Genomic DNA, 17,199 nt, shown 5'->3' with positions numbered 1-17,199 from the left:
TCACAAGGAAATGCTTCATATTGATAATGGACTTTCAAGGAAGACTCGCATTGATGCTCTTGAACAGGCTGCGCGCGTTCCTTCCGTTGAAAGAGGTCGTAGAGAAAGCGGACATCAACACCACACAGGCTACGCTTTGTGAATGCGATGCATTTCTAGTTCCAGTATTTCCATCAGCCTCACCACCCCCTATTCCTTGGTTGAGCACGCCGGTTACAGTTCCCCACCGAACAACCAGAATTCAGCATTCTTGTCGGACTGATCGTCCAAAGACACTGCAGCCAGCTTTCCCAGCTACATTGGAGGACGAATTGTATAATTTTACAGATGCCAGCCTCCGCTCTCCCCCGCTGGGTATGCCCTGGCACTGGCCAGCCCGACCAGATCTGGAGGGCTCCCTAAGGCGCCGCACTTTTAACTCGTCGCTCCGGCAGCGAAACGCCCGAGCATACTTGGCGCATTGAAATATTTCGCCTTTAGAATTGCGAAACCGCAACCACAACGCATTTGCTTTCTCCCAGACTCTCACCAAGCCCTCAAGATATGCGCAAGCCTCTCACCAAACATCCAAGATTGCACTTAATTCGACATATTACCACCATTAGGGCCCGCAATGCTACCGGTACTCATTTGGCTGGAGAGCAGTGTCACACGTGGAGGCAACCACGATGCACATGAGGTAGCTCCAGAGCTTCGGATGGGACCCCTCCCCGCGACGAGCACGCGTCACCAGCCTCTCCCAACGCTTGCCTAGAAAACTATCGCGCCTGCCAGACACGGATAGTGCCGTCTTGTTTTGTTTTCCCTTCATGGTAACCTTGCACTAGCTCCACCTATTCCTCTCGTGGCGAAGTATTCGTCAACAAACGCAGGGCAAACGCAGAGCTTACCCCCCACGACATTAGAAAATGAATGTACCCAGGGGTCTCCCCATGCTTACTGTCTTCGCTGGCAGATGACCGTATGGGCTACGATCAACGCGTACCCTAGCGCTTATCGCGTGTTTTCTCGGTACCGTCCTGTCCTCATTAACGGTATGCCTCCCGATGCTTCAAAATATTATCATAGATATGAAGACCATAGTTTTCTCACACTCCCCTTGGACCGTTTGTCGTGGAGAATGGTCTATCAACATCAGTTTTCTCTGAGGTCTATTCCACTAACATAAATTTCGTAAAGGCCGATGATAGCCACCTTAGCTTGGCCTCGACTGTCAGGAGAGAACGCCTGAGTGGTCGTCATGAACGCATAACTTCAAAACTGGCTACACCTTTCTCCCCCTGTTCTCCTACCCCTATGTGGCGGCATGGCCTTCCCTTTATTGCTAAAGGAATACTAGTATTTCGAGAACCCATAAAAAAACATAGATTTGAACAAAGCTAATAAAGCCAATAAGAAGAGCAATGTGTTGCAATCCTTACGCCATGCCTTTGAGATTCTGTGCAATATTTATGAAACACGTAAGAGCTGAACACTTTATGTTGATAATAGAGACAACCTATGGGTGTTGTTTAGGGTTGTAGTGGGTTTTAACTGGCTGACTGTCCAAACGCAAAGTGTATGTTATAAGTAGTGACAGAAAACCACTATTTATGAGCTTCGTAATACGGTCGTTGAATAGTTTAGCAGCACTATTCTGTGTAGGCAGCTGAAATTTCTATTTATTTTTATGTTTGTGATTCGCCATACAAATTCTGAGACATTTTACAAACATTTTTTTTTTCAGTATGGAACACAATTACCGAAACTGCCAAATTTTCTAATTTAACTACTCTAGAGATGAGCACTACATACCTTGCTGAAGGTAAGATTTCATTTACTTCACTTTTTACAATCATACCTAGAGGCCCTCAGCACTTCTTGATGTTCTCGGGTCATCTCCGACCATTTTTTGGCTCTTGGCTGCAAATAAAACGTAGAAGATTCAGATCTGTCTTGACCCAAGATAATGATAAATATTAAAAAAATATAGGAGCAGCGACAATGCTGGTATTACCATATCCGGCCAATTTCGTTTGCGTGTCTTTCTCGCCTGAAGGTTTTATTCCAAGCAACCTTCACATTTCGTTTTTGTCCTCTGGTTCTTAGGCCTCATTTCTTGTATCATTATCAGCCCTCTTTATGAACGCTGTTTCAGGGCATTTTTATAATAAAGGACAATGTAAAAAAATACTTCGCAACTGCTGTCAATAACGACCACGCTTCACAGGGCCTTATTTTAAAGATAAACGAAACCATGGCATGTTCCACCTAAACTGTGTTTACCCAACAGAGGCCCTTGCAAGTTTTTTTAAGGACACAATAATTTATTGGGCGTAAGACAACAAACCTCTGTTTCCAGGTTCACAAATAAAGCCAAAATACGACTCCTTGTCACGCACGCTAGCCTAGACCGTTATTCCACCCCAGTAATACTCTGCAACGGGCATCTTTTGTAGTCATGGTCTTGGTGAGTGAAGACACCACGCCCTTAGATCTCCAAACACAAGATGCTACCAACCCACACGACATGCTTTCGAGTGGAAGATTGAAAACGCGATATGGAGGTCGCCGGAGTGGCAAAAATTCTGCCATGTCCACGAAGTGAATGATGATCAGAGGGCCAAAGCTAAAATCGGTAAAACCATCAAACGTCCGCCCACACCTCGTATAAAGACTTGACACTTCAAGCTTTTAATCGCGCCGTTGACAAGCCCGTCAACAACGTAGATGTGTGTGGTGATTATTTAGGGCTTATTTGGGATGATGAGACTTTCTATGGGTAAGTTGGCGAATTCGGTGTCTGTGTGTGACATTTTAGCTACTTTTCCCGTCGCCTTTTGCAGAGCGTCTTGTGTCGCGTGCCCCCGGTTCGTGTCCTCAGCTCGCAGGCGACAACCGACAACCTCTTCTTGTTCCTCTTGTCCCTTTTGGGTAGCAACGAACGCGTTGAACGTTTTGACCTCTTCGGCCAATCTTTAGTTGGCCAATTCCTAGCGGGATCCTGCCACAATCTTTATTATTCCGCCGTGTGTGGTAGCAACGAGGGACAGAACAGAACCCGAGCAACCGTTTTGAGCTCGCAGGTGACGGACGACCTCTTCTTCTTTCTCTCCTGTTTGTTGCGTAGCAACGAGCGCGTTGATGTTATGACGTCTTCGGCCAATCTTTGGTTGGCCAATCGCTAGGGGGATACCGCAACAATCATCATCAATGTGCCGTGTACAATGTGCCGTGTATGGCCGGGACAGGGCCCGAGCAAGAAAAGCTTCGCCCCTAATAAACGGGCCACGATCTCACAGAAAGACACAGGAATGCTGGATTTGCACAAGAACAGACGGTACTTGGCAGGATGGTAGTTGACACGCAATATACGAAAACTTTGATAGAAGAATATTTACTCTACGGCGCAAACCCATGCGGAAGTGCAGTTTAAAGGACAGGGTTCAAAAAAAGGTCCAGCTTTATAAATAGCACGGGTAAAACTAGAGAAACGCTGCACGTCTCATAAGAGTTTATCTTTCACAAATAGTCAAGGGGTTGTACGCTAACCAAAGTCACTCGAACGAGTACGGGAACAGGTGTGGCGCCTGAGATTTCGGTACACCTGGAGCGCGTTTATGCGGGCCCAGGAACGCCAGGACATGGCAATAGGAAGACAGCCTAAGTGAGACGCCCAACATCGCCTTGGGCTGTAGGTGGTGGGTAGCTATGGTCCTTCCAAAATACCCTGGTGACCCATGTGGTAGTTGCCATAGCACCGTGGGATATTTCGGCCATATTGTTTGTGCGCACCCTCTTTCGCGGTTTCTCAATTGCGCTTCACGCCGCAATTCTGTGTCCTGATGGCTTCCCCAACAAAACTTTCCTTGCCTCTCCATTCATCACATCGCCACACCCTAAGAAAGTTCTTGGGAGAACAACACTTTTACGGCGAATAAATTTAGAAAGTCCAGTTTGTGAAGAGTGAGAGCACAAAACCTGGTCGGATAAAATAAATCCTGTGGGACAATGTCTTCCCACCTCTGCGTTGCACGTGGGACAACGCCACACTGCTCAAGCCCACTCACGTAAGCTGTCTAGAGCTTCAGCTAGCAGGATGATGATTCGGAAATAAGCCACCATGGGCTGTTGGTCGCAATAAGAACATTTAAAGAGCATGGCGCAAGTGAGACGCTTGTATTAAGGGTGTAAGCGGAGAGAGCCGGTTCAACGTGGGTGGACGCATCAAGTATGGCAGCGGAGGTGAGCGAGCCTATGAAAATGTGTAATGGTGCCTCCGGCATGGCACTCTCTTGCGTCATCTTTTTAACAGCGAGGCTCTTGTAGCGAGGTGCAATGTGTGCGGTGTATGGTTTCGCCAGAAGGCCATGTGTAATAGTTACGCTTGCGTTTTACCCCTCTCGTATGCGCGTGCCCCACGAGATGGGCGTGGCATAGTCCACGCTTGATCGGGGCGCTCTGCCAAAAAATACCGCAAAAATTTCAGGTGCGTCCAATGCTGAAGGGGGCAGCACACGACATCTCGCGCTACAGATGCTCGCTTCGTGAAGCCGGTTTCCTCTGGTTCTAGTGCGTGCTGGTACGTTCCACTTTGGAAGAAATGTGAAAACCTGTGGAGAAAACGATCCGGGCCCGCAAGTCATGCATGCGGGAGACGGCGATGCAGGTAGATATGATTACGATTACTACTAACACAGTGGAAATCGAAGAGTAAACCGGTAAAAAACTCTTCAACCTAAAGCAATGCACGTTGGTGTGCAATGGAGAATTTATATAGAAAGAAATCCTCCAGCTTCGCTATGATTGAAGCTTGCGTGACCTAGTGCGAGCTTAGGCAATTCTTGTGCCTTTCCTAGCGGGAAAGACATTTCTGCCGCGATTCCAGCAAGCTGCATGTTCCTCGCAAGCGACCCTGCTGGTAAGTATTGCTTGTAGGCTGCGGCAGTGGTCTGCTTGTTTGGGTCCTTGCTATGGAGAGCATGTTCGTTGAATGAAGTTAGTAATTTGGGAGACCGTCGGTTGACGGTTGTGTAATTAGGCTACGCCGGAGCAATTATTTTGTTACTGGACTGCCAAAAAGAGGTGAATTTCTAAGCTGTGGATTGCTTGCACATTAGGAGTGAGTGAGGTGTGGGGTTGGGTTCCTTGGGTGACCCGGGCTCATGCTTGGCCGACGGCTAAAGAGGATTTCTCTGAGGTGCAGAAAATATCATGTGGTCGGAGATATTGTTCGGAGATATATAGTGTTGACTGTATGGCCTATGGTTCTAAATTGTGTGTAAGAAGTTCAATATGTGTGGTCTGTGGTTTGAAGTTGTTTTGAGAATGCTTGCGCGATTACGTAATCAAAGGCATCTGTATATTGAGAACAAGGGCGCACCATGTGTGTACTTTGCTGAGGCGATCAAGTAGCAGTTTTTTGAGTTGGGGGAGGAAGTCTTTCATAAGTGGTGGATAGGAATCACGAACATCGTTTGAGGAAACAGAAGAATGTGTTCAAGGAAGTCAATCAGACGTTAAGTAACCATATAGTCATAACGTTTTCCTACTCAGGATGTACGGCAGATCGGTCGTAAGTTTTCAAAATAATCTTATGTTGGGCTTGGGAATGTCTTGTTCATTGTAGCGTTACTGGTTTATTGGCCGAGTAGTGGTTGTAACAGGCAAGGAAGATTTTGAGGTGACCACCAATAGGGCGCAAAGTAGTTTGTATGTTATTACATCGAAACAAGTCCTCGGGTTCAAATTCTGAGAGCGTAGATTTTTTCGCCATTCGTAAAACAGCCATCAAGTGAAGAATTGGTGTTGTCAGTGTAGTTGAGATGCGAGGGTGTTGTCCTAGGTTGTACAGGGCTGAACAACATGAGAGCAAATTAAGAGTGCGTTACAGGTGGGGGTGGTTGGTAATACTGTTGATTCTCGAGCACGGGGGAGAGCGCGTGCGCGAGCACTTTGAAAAAGAGAAGAAAGAAGCGCGGGGGTTTTGTGTGCGCGCTCGTGCTTAATCAGAAGAAATAAATGTTCAAGGTGTTCCGAATGGTAGCGCGGCGTCGGGTCTTTTCGAGTTATTATTTCTAGTGCCGTGAAACCCGGGAGAAGACCGTCATCGTGTCCTGACCGATGGACAAGCTCCGCCGTCAGCGAGGCGCTCTCCGTGGAGCCGTCACGAGGCTGCTGAAGGCAGCCACCGAGATCTACGAAAGCCCCTCGCCGTCTTTGCATGACCTGCAAGAGGCCATAGACCAGCTGGCAAGTAAAGAGCGCTCACTCAAAGAACTGGATGACAAGATCGGGGAAGCACTCGAAGGCGATGAGTTCGACCAGGATATTGCCGACGTGATAGAATATCAAGAAAACATCAGTAGTGCGATCAGTCGGCTTCGCTTGGCCTTGAATGAGCTGCGGTTGCCCATGAGAGCTTCCGGCGGAGGAACTGCAGGGGAACCACCACCAGTTCAACCCCAGAGCGTGGAGGTCGAAGGCGTCCGCCCTGCAGCCCATCCTAACCCGCCGCCATACGTCGGCTCTCGTCCATTCACAACGCGGGTTGTCCGGCCGACGCTGCAAGTTCCCCACTTTTCTGGCGAGCCACGAGAATGGCAGGGAGTTTGGGACCATTTTGAGGCGACCATTCATAACCACCCGGACCTTCCCGACATAGAGAAATGTAAGTATTTAAGATCTTACCTCACCGGAGACGCAAAACGCGCAGTTGAATGGATTCTCCTAAACGACGCAAATTACCGGCAGGCGGTGAAGATCCTCACCGACCGGTTTGGACGCACAGAACTACTCGTGGACGACCACGTAGACAGCCTACTCGCCATCGCACCGATTCAATCGTCGACGCAAGTGGCACGCCTCCGAGACCTGTACGAGCAGGTACAATTCAGGACTGGCTGTCTCGAGAGCCTTGGCGCTCCAGCTTCCGAGTACGCGGTGATCCTGAACCGAGTCCTCATGCGCTCGCTGCCAGAAGACCTGGCAGTTCAATACCGCCATCGCATGAAGGAACAGCCAGCGATGCCAACGCCGCGCCAACGCCTCGAGAGCAGCAAGTCAAGGCCATCATGGCGTTTTTAAAGGTGCGGGTGGAGAGCAGGGAGGAGAGTCGGGCTTTGAGGTCAAATTCTGAGTCGAAAAGGTCCCCAGATTGACAGCCGCCGAAATATTCATCTCCTCTTCTGCCGTCAGCCTTGGCATTGGCGGCTGGGTTCGCATCCAGTTCAACGGATCCGCCGCCGGGAGGACCACTGATGTGTTTCCTGTAATATAGTCAGGGCCACAAGGCAAAAGAATGCCCATCTGTCTTGACGGTCGAAGAGAAGCGACGCCGCCTTTCAAAGAACCGCTGCTGTTTTAGATGCGCGAGGCAAGGGCACATGGCACGCAGCTGCCGCTCTAGCACGACACTCAAGTGTGATAGTTCAGTTGCCCTCCTTTCAGTTGCCTACAGCCTTTGCCCTCACACTGCCACACGTGCGGCGGCGAACCGGTGTTTCACGAAACTGATATTCTTACCAAGCACCCGAAGCAGCTACACCGTGAGATAGTTGAAGCCTATCACATTAGCAAGAGGGGCGATAAGTGTGTGAGCCACCCTTCAGTGGTGCTTACTGATAAAGAGGTCCAGTTCATGGATAACGACAAATAAGCCATGTTCCCGTTTGCACTTTTATATGGTTTCTTTGGTTTTTGTATGCCCTTTGACACGTGCGGCGTGGTTTGCCTTCAGTATAAATGTTTGTTGCGGGTTTTCAATAAATTTAGTTGAGAGTCAGCGCCTGTCCAGTGGTTAATCTTTCTGTCTGTCCCGTCCTTCGCGCTGTGATTAAGTATGATCAAGTGTGATACTTGTTCGGGACCTCACATAACCGTCCTTTGTGACATTTGGTAGCGATCGGGGACCACTTCCACTACTGCTGCTCGCCGTGACGGAGACACCGATTGTGAGCAACTTCCACAACGAGATCGTAACGTGACGAAAGCTCCTGCCAGCAGCACGTGCTCCTCGTCGGTGCTGCTCCAAACTGCTACAGTGTGGGCATCTGGGGACTGCGGTCGGCCGGTGTTGGTCCGCCTACTCCTCGATACTGGGAGCCAACGACCCTTCGTGAGCAGTGACCTGTGTCGTCAGCTGGCCCTGCCTGCTTCTGGAGTGAAGGACTTGGCCGTATTTACTTTTGGCAGCTCGAACCGTCCGCGGTCGTACCAGAGCCGGAAGGTGGCGATCACCTTACAAAGCCGCTATAAATCGAGTCCAGTTACCCTCGATGCTCTTGAAGTGCCAGAGGTCTGCACTGTAAAGGGTCCACCCGTGGAAATGGAAGTGGTAAAGCTGCTTCGCGACCGCAAGTTACTCGTTGCCGACGAACTTGAAAAGGGGCAGACAACACCGACTATAAGCGTACTGGTGGGCTCCGACAACTACTAGAGACTCGTGAGCGGACGCATCGAGCGCATCAACGACTGCCTTTGCGCCGTTGAGACAGTGTTTGGCTGGGTTCTCCAGGGTCCTTACTCAAGTACCCACAATCCCCTGGTGAGGAGCAGCAGCGCGAATGCTCTGTTTTTGGGTTGCGTTGACGGACCGGACGAAAGTTGCCAAATTATTGATCCCTCAGAAATGTGGAGGTTGGATGCCATAGGAATAACGGACGCTTCTGAGAAGTCTAAGGCTGAAGACTACAATGCGTTCGTGAAGTTTCGGAGTGGACTCTACCAGGAAGATGGTCGATACGTCGTGCCACTTATGATCGAAACGCCAGGTCTTATGTCCAGCACTAACCGAGCTGTCGCGGAAAGCAGACTTCGACGGCAGCTACAACGCTTTGAACATCAGCCCAATCTTTTAGAAGAGTACGACGCAGTCATCAGCGAATACTTCAAGGAAGGTCATGCTGAGCGAGTGGTGCAGGGGGAGGTCCCCGCGGAACCAGTTTACTTCCTCCCTCATCACGCAGTTGTCAGACAGGAGGCTGTAACGACGAAGGTTCGCGTGGTATTTGATGCTTCATCGCACGAGAACGGCGAGCCATCCCTTAACGACATGATGGACAAAGGAGTTAATGTTGGGCCCGAGCTGTTGCAGTTACTTTTGCAGTTCAGGTTCTATCCTGTCCTAATGACTGGTGATATCCGAAAGGCTTTTCTACAGATATCGATTCGTCGAGAGGATCGTGACGCTCTGCGGTTTCGGTGGATTGATCGTCTGCCAAGCAGCGAGCATCCCAGTCCAAACATAGTTGAATGGCGAATGACAAGGGTGCCGTTTGGGGCCTCGTCCAGCCCGTTTCTTTTCGCAGCTACCTTACAGCATCATCTCGAAACGTGGAAGGACCGGTATGCAGAAATAGCAGCTCGCCTACAGCGATCCTTCTAAGTGGACGACCCTGTCATCGGCACATCGTCAGAAAAGAAAGCCTTAGAGCTTTACGAGGCAGCTATTACCATCATCAGCGATGCCAGCATGGAACTTAGGAAGTGGTGCTCTAACTCCGGTGTACTGAATGACCGTTTCGTTGCGGACTCTGTTTCTCTCCAGAACGTTGGAGAAAGCAAGCCAAATTCGAAGATTCTTGGGCTGCACTTGGATCACATAACGGACGAAATAATACTGACAACTCAAGCCGTGTCTTCCTACATTTCGAAACAGCCATACACCAAGCGAACTGTGCTACAAGCCTTTGCACGGCTATTTGATCCTCTAGGCTTGATAAGCCCTTTTCACGTCCGAGCTAGACTGATCTTTCAACGTCTGTGGCGACGCAAATGTGCATGGGACGATCCGTTACCGCCAGACGTTGAAGAGCTGTGGAAAGCGTGGGTAACAGAGCTGCCCGCCCTGTCTGCTCTGCGACTTCGCAGATGCGTCAGCTACCGAGAATCTCAGGGCCGTGCAAAATTTGAGTTGCATTTTTTTGCTGACGCAAGCTCTCTAGCCTATGGAGCGGCTGTTTATGTTCGGCAACACCTCTCGGACGACAGCTTTACCACGAAGCTTCTTATGAGTAAAAGCCGTGTCGCGCCACTCAAGGCTGTTTCCCTTTCCCGACTGGAGCTACTAGCATGTCTTCTGGCTTCGAGGCTGTGGAGCTACATACAACAAGTTCCGGAGTTCGCAGATTGTCTTGCTTCATTCTGGACCGATTCAGCGATAGCGCTGCACTGGATTTTGGGGGACTCAAATGCTGGGAGGCCTTCGTAATAAATCGAGTCACGGATATTCAACAATTAACAAGACGGTGTCCCTGGCGGCACTGCACGAGTACCCACAATCCCGCTGACTTGCTTACATGTGTAGAGTCGGCTCTGGCTCTAACGCGAAAGACGATTTGGTGAACGGGACCACCGTGGTTAAGAATTCCTGAAGAGGACTGGCCTAATACAACTTTACCACTAGTGCCAACGAGTGACCTGTCGCCAGAGCTTGCATACGTGTGCCCAGCTGGGGTTGTTCGAGGGCCGGAACTTCAGTCTGCCGGCCTGCTTGACCTCGATCGCTATAGTCGCCTATCCAGGCTACTCAGAGTTACTGCGTGGGTTATGAGGTTCTACCGTAATGCCGCCCCAAGCAAGCCGTCAGTTTCTGGCCCACTCCAAGCAACTGAAATTAACGAGGCAGAACTGTACTGGTTGCGACTCGTTCAACACACTGCCTTTTCTTCCGAGCTCGCAGCACGTCGTGGAGGCCAGCCACTTCCCTCAAGCTGCAGGGTGCTCACTCTACAACCCGATATCGACGAGGACGGTCTACTTCGAGTGGGCGGTCGAGTGGGCGGACAAACTACATAGCCCGGAGGAGCTGAAACATCCCGTCCTGTTACCTGATGATCACCGATTCACCCGACTGTTGATCCATGCAACGCATGTCCGCCTTCTACTCGCGGGTGTTCAGACTACACTGGTCGACCTCCGTTCACGATTCTGGATTTTGAAGGGACGTCATACTGTCCGAAATGTACTGACGTCTTGTCTACCGTGCCGCCGTAGGCGCCTCCGTCCCGAGTCAGCACCTATGGCACCATTGCCAAGGGATCGCCTAGCAGATACTTCACCATTCGACGTCGTAGGCGTGGACTTCTGTGGGCCCCTCTACTCACACACTAGCTCCCATTCACCTACGAAGTTGTTCATCACTGTGTTTTCTTGTGCAGTCACGTGTGCAGTGCACTTAGAGCTAACCTCGGATTTGAGCACACGCACCTTCCTTCTCGCATTCCGGCGGTTTACATCGAGACGCGGAATACCATCGACTGTGTATTCGGACAACGCCAGGACGTTTCAGTGCTGCGCAAGACAGCTTCGAGTGTTGTCTACAGGAGAGATACAAGATCATGCCAGCTCCAAGCGAATTGAGTGGAAATTTATTGCTGAGCGTGCTCCATGGTGGGGCGGTTGTCGGGAGCTTGTCATCCGGACCATCAAGAACTCGCTCAAACGTTGTCTGGGACGCAGCTGTCTTGATTATGAAGAGTTGCTGACTGTGCTGTTGGAGGCTGAGGCGGCTGTGAACTGCCGTCCACTCATTCCAGTTAGCGATGACAGTACCTAAATTAAGGCGCTTACACCTTCTGATTTCCTCATCGGGAAGCGCGCGGTCAGTCTGCCCTTGAAAACAGAGTGCATCATGCCAACGTCCGCTGCACCCGATCTGCGCCGACGTGGTAAGCACAGAGAGGAAACAGTACGTCGACTATGGAGCAGGTGGAAGAAAGAATATCTGCTTCTTCAGCGATCAGCGCACCACGGCACGTCAACGCTACCGTCAAGACTCCACGTAGGGAACCTGGTCGTAGTTCAGGATGACAACGTGGCCCCACTTAGCTGGAAGATCGGCCGTGTGGTCCAGTCATTCCCGGGAAGAGATGGCGTCCAGCGCTACCACGAGATTCTCCTACCTAATAGACAGCGACTCCGACGCGCCATTCAGCGGCTCTGCCTTTTGGAGTCAACCGCGGCCGCGGGAGGATGTTGATTCTCGAGCACGGGGGAGAGCGCGTGCACGAGCACTTGGAAGAAGAGAAGAAAGAAGAGCGGGGGTTTTGTGCGCGCGCTCATGCTTAATCAGAAGAAATAAAAGTTCAAGGTGTTCCGAACGGTAGCGCGGTGTCGGGTCTTCTCGAGTTATTAAATACTCCTGGTGATGTGTTTAAAGTAGCGTTTTGTTAGAAGTATTACCAAGTATGTGGTTTATTTTGTACAATGTTTTCCTGGGGATGACACCCCTATTTATTTAGTCTCAAGGGGTGAGCGAGTTTAGGCTTCCAGTTTGTAGGCGTATGTAAAATATTTTTGCGCAATCTGCGAATTGGCGTTATTTATTTTTACTAGGTTAGAGCAGCGGTAGCACTCGGCAATTGTGAGAGCGACGATGCATTCATCGGCACCAGTTTATGTAAAAGTTCACGAAGTTGTTAAAACTTTCCGCATCTCTGGCACACAGAATATGACAGAGCTAATATACAAAAATGATGCCAGATTAGCCAGAGGGTCATAGCTAATTTTTTATCAATGGATATGTGCAATATTGTCTTGGCCGGTGTCTTCTCCAGCTGAAAGGCTGTATACTGCCGCCTTCTCGAATGGTTTGGCTTCTTGAGCGATGTTCAAGTGGAGAGCATCATCAGCGGTCGTCCTTTATAATAGTTTTTTTCCAGAAACACATGCGTGCACCCTCCCAGTAAAGTTAAAAAGCGTGGCTACGGCTTCTAGATAACATGCACGTGATGCTGACTGCAACACTGCGTAGCATCTCACCAGCATGCTCAAAAACAAGTGAAGCATTTTACCTGCCCATTGAGTTCCTTCAAATTCAACCTCTGCTTATAGTTGCGAATGCGGGTTTGTGCTTAGGCAAATTAACGTATACAAGAAAAAACAGAGGGGAAATTTTTAAGCAAATAGAAAGCAGCGGCGAGATCTGCAATAGGAGACACACGGGTGTTCATGCATTGCATCGGAGGGGTATTCTTTTCTATCTTCCCACATATATATGCCTCTAAACTGGGAGAAACCTGTGCCCGCAATGCTAGCTGAAGCGACGGAAAACAGAAAAGAGAAGTTCTGTTGTCGTGAGCACTCAGAACAAAGAGAACGAGCAGTAGATCAGCGAAGAAAAACGGTGCGTAATGTTAACCCCTGTTAACCCCCGCTCCCATTTGGGGGAATGGGGGATTGCACAGCCCAACGCACTGCTACGTTTTTTTGCACTTCGCAGACGCAGCAGGGCCGCGTTCTTGCGATTATCTACCTACGGAAACCTTTTTCCTCTCGCCAGATAATTTTTTCGCGGCCATTCCTGACAACCTACAGCGTTATGGTGTCCAAAAAGACAACAACAAGAGTGATTTGTAGACTAATATTAACATAAAAAGCCCCCACGGAATGTTTGCCTCAATTCTTACTCCCATACTTCGAGAGACGGTCATATAACTCTGAAGCAAATAACAGCTGAGCAATTTTTGTTGACACGATAAATCGGTGAGAGACAATAATTAGGGTATCAGTGGGTTTCTGGTTGATAACTTCAAAATCTTGAAGTTGAGTTTAGGATAACTAGTTAATAAAACAAGTGTTTATCGGTGTCTTAATAATTTCGCAAGAAAATTTGGTTGCACCATTTTGTGTACGCGGCGGAAATTTCAAATTCTTTCTGTTTTGTGAGTGGGTATAGAGTTTGTGATAAATTTAAAAACACTTTTTTTTGCAGCGTGGCCAAGTATTAGCAAAAACGTCCACCAACCTGAAAGTGATGATGATTATAGATACAATGATGAAGGTAAGATTTTGCTCAAATCAGCTGGCGAAAATATCATTATAGGCCCGAAGCAATGGTTGATTTTCTAGGGCCATTTGGAATCATGCGTTTGGCGGTGGGTTGTAAATAAAACAAGTGAGATTTATATATCTCGATCAAACAACCTGCTCTTTATAAAGCATAAAAGCTAAGAGTACCAAAAATGCCCCTTCCAAACAATGCTTGCAGGGACTCATACGGCTGATTATATTTGCGCGTCATTGATTACTAAAAATTTTATCAATACTTATTTCGCATTTCGAGTTCTTCCTTGGGTGTTTCAGGATAAATTGGGCTACCATGATCGTACCTCTATTAAAATGCTTTTGCACAGAATTTTTTTTAATCAAACACTATGCATAGGAAAGGAAATTTGCAACCACTGTGATGGGCGCCCACGTTTCACAACGCCTAATGTTTTTAGAGAAAGGAAATGGTGGAATATGCCACCTCAATTAGTGTACGCAAGAGGGGCTTTAACTCGATCTTTAAATTGAGAATTATTGACAAAGTTCTCTAAAATAACGTAAATCACAGCATTTTGGTTGCAACGTCGACCAAAGTAATGAGTGCTGCGCACACAAACTAGCCGTGGACGCTATTCTGTCCTAGTAGTACCCTGCAACGCGGGTCATCTGCAGTGATTGTGGGAGCAACTCAGGACACCATGCCCTCCGAGCTCAGAACTCAAGATATGACGACCCTTGCGATGTGCTTGCCAGTGGAAGGTTCGTAAACACACATTGTGGTCATCCGAATTGAAATTACTGGGCTGAGGCTCCAACAAAACGACACAACGCTGCATCAGCACACGGACGGGCTATATTTTACAGGACACCACATGACACGCACAACACACCATAATGAAGAAGGAAGAATATTTATACTATGGGTCTGAGCAAAGCGGAGAGATCAGGTAACCGAAGAGATGTCTGTGAAAGTTGCGGCTTTTTCAGATGGTACAAGAATGGCTATTTCAAGAGGGCGAACGAGACAAATGGCACACGTCTCATTTAGGCTTCTTCACGAGGCCGTCAAAGAGATGTACACTTTCCAAAGTCGCTGGAACAAGTACAGAAAGAGATGTGACGCCTGAGAATCCGGTACACCTAGAGCACGCTCACCCGGGCCAGCTCACGGCAGCCGGAGCCGAGCCTCTGGACAAAGTGAGATTCGAAGGGGACACCAAAAAAGCGCCTTGGGCCCTTGGCAGCAGGTATCTGTGGCCTTTCCAAAATAACCATGTGTCCCACCTGGTAGTTACCGCAGCACCGTGCCCTTTTTTGACCCTCTTGTTAGTAAACGTCCTCGTAAGCGGTTTCTCGATCACTCTACTTACCACACTTTTAAATTAGCCTGGTGGCTTCCGTGCGCGGCAAATCTGTTGCCTCGCCAGTCATGGCATTGCCCCACTATAAGTAAGTTGTTAATAGTTGAAGGATGGAAGGGAAGAGCAGAGGGCTTAATGTGGGTGGATCCATTTAGTGTGGCACCGAAGGCTAGCTGGCGTATGAAGGTGTCGAACATCGGCTCCTCCGTGGTACTCTCTTGCATCGTTTTTTCTCTTGCGAAGCAGAAACCAAGCTTCTACCGCTATTGCTACAAGCTCAAAACGCGACCCAGAAAACGTCGCGTTATACAGAGAGGCCGCCGAAACTCGCTTCTGGTGATTTCCAGTGGCAGGTGTTTAGCTTAGCATCATTTTGTTAATTTGGTGAAAAAAATATCTCTTAGATGCCATGAGTTGTCTTCGAAATCCGCGTAATTCAATTCATAGGGGTGCCATTTTCTGCTCGGGCATTTCCCTTGTAAACAGTTTCGGCACTACAATATGCATGCATGTCTATTCCCTTCAAAAGATATATGTCCCACTAAAGATCCTCACATTCCAAGAGAGACCAGCAGTGACATTTTGCAAAGCAATACTATTTATGCACTTTGCCTTGCTATAATAGAAGGTGGGGCCTTTGCGATGCTCTAATAAGTCGGAGCGGGCTTATTTTCCCATACTTGAAAACGGGCACCTTTAAACGTGTGATTTTCGGTGTTTCAATGGATTTCAAGGGGTAAACGAGGTAACAAAGTGGCGAGGGCAGGTTTTGTCCAACGCTGCTTATACGTGTTTCCCTGGCGCCTACTCTGTAATACACGCAGCCCGGATAAAGTTTGCGATAATCCCTGACACCTCGCACGGTCATGAGGTTCTGGTTGAGCGACCAGATTCATTGAGGCCGCAGTGGTGAATCCCCCAAAATATGGTGTGTTTGCACAGTTGCGCGCCCAGGTTACATCATGCTGCCGACGTCGTGGCGACACGTACGCTGACAGCAGCCTATACAAAAAAGTGGCTCCAAACCACGCTGTGAAGGTAGTTGGAAAGCAAAGCTGTAAACGACACCCAGAAAGATTCGGCACGAAACATCCCTTTCTCAGACGTTTCTCTAAAAACAGCGAAACCAGACATTCTGCCTGCCGTTACCAAGAATTCGCAGGGGCGGAATCCCGAAAGCAGAAGTGCCGCGGACGGTCGGGCAAGAGAAGCAGACGGCACCGCTGTAGCTCGGACGTGCGTCTGCAGAAAGAAAACCGCGATGAGGATCATTCGAACGGTGAGACAGTGGAACCTAGCCATCCCGATGCGTTATCAAGGGCTACATCACGGCGCGACAGAAGCAGGGGCATCAAAATCATTCGGAATGAGAGCTCAGTGATTGGCATTTCTACAGATTAAAATTGAATATTTTCGAAAGATTGGAAATTGGGAGAAAGCTGAGGGAACGCTATTGACTAGAACCAGTTGCTGCTTTCGCCTTTTTTACCCGGCGCTGTAGCTCACTGGCTGAGGCGTTTTGCGTCAGAGCACGAGGACACGAGTTGGATTCCCGGCCGTGGCGGTCGCTTTTCTGATGGAGCCGAAAAGCAAACACGCCCGTTTGTACGAGATTTCGGCGCATGTTACAGATCCCCAGGTGGTAAAAGTATTCCGCGACTCTCCACTACGGCACGCCTCATCGCCTGCGTCGCGTCGGTGGGTTACACCCTACAATCAATCTTTCGCCTTTTGCAATACCTGTTAAAACACAAACGAATTGGCATTCACAAAGTTAGAAAATGTAGTCGTATTGGTGGCCATCAGTGCGAAAATGATGGCGTTTCTCTATCGGCCAGATGTCTGAATGTGTTCTCTACATTTTGTTTTCATGCCCTGCAAACCAAACTTATGAAGTACCTTTGACGTGCGAACACTTAATTGCGTCGTGTCCGGGTTACCCAGGAGGTGCTTTTAAACATGTAAATCAATCCATGCGAAGGAAGCGCGCAATGAACGCGAAACTGCAGCTAAACAGGCCAAAAACAACCGTCGCTAAAGCAGACGACAAAGCCGGGATGAGCCGATGAACCACGTGGCGTGAGCGTGC

General features: G+C 49.0%; 1 long non-coding RNA gene across 1 annotated transcript in view; it reads left to right on the top strand.

Moving 5' to 3' along the window:
• The window catches only part of LOC144141754 (uncharacterized), a 141,479-nt gene that overhangs the window by 111,001 nt on the left and 13,279 nt on the right, over nucleotides 1-17,199 (top strand). Inside the window, exons 5-6 of the long non-coding RNA XR_013316693.1 lie at nucleotides 1,727-1,804; nucleotides 13,694-13,762. This is a non-coding gene — a long non-coding RNA (uncharacterized LOC144141754). The remainder of the gene's footprint in view (nucleotides 1-1,726; nucleotides 1,805-13,693; nucleotides 13,763-17,199) is intronic.

This window comes from Haemaphysalis longicornis, unplaced genomic scaffold, assembly GCF_048455015.1.
Source record: "Haemaphysalis longicornis isolate Haplotype H1 unplaced genomic scaffold, Haemaphysalis longicornis Haplotype H1 scaffold_6, whole genome shotgun sequence".
Taxonomy (NCBI): domain Eukaryota; kingdom Metazoa; phylum Arthropoda; class Arachnida; order Ixodida; family Ixodidae; genus Haemaphysalis; species Haemaphysalis longicornis.
This window is presented reverse-complemented; position numbering and strand designations above follow the sequence as displayed.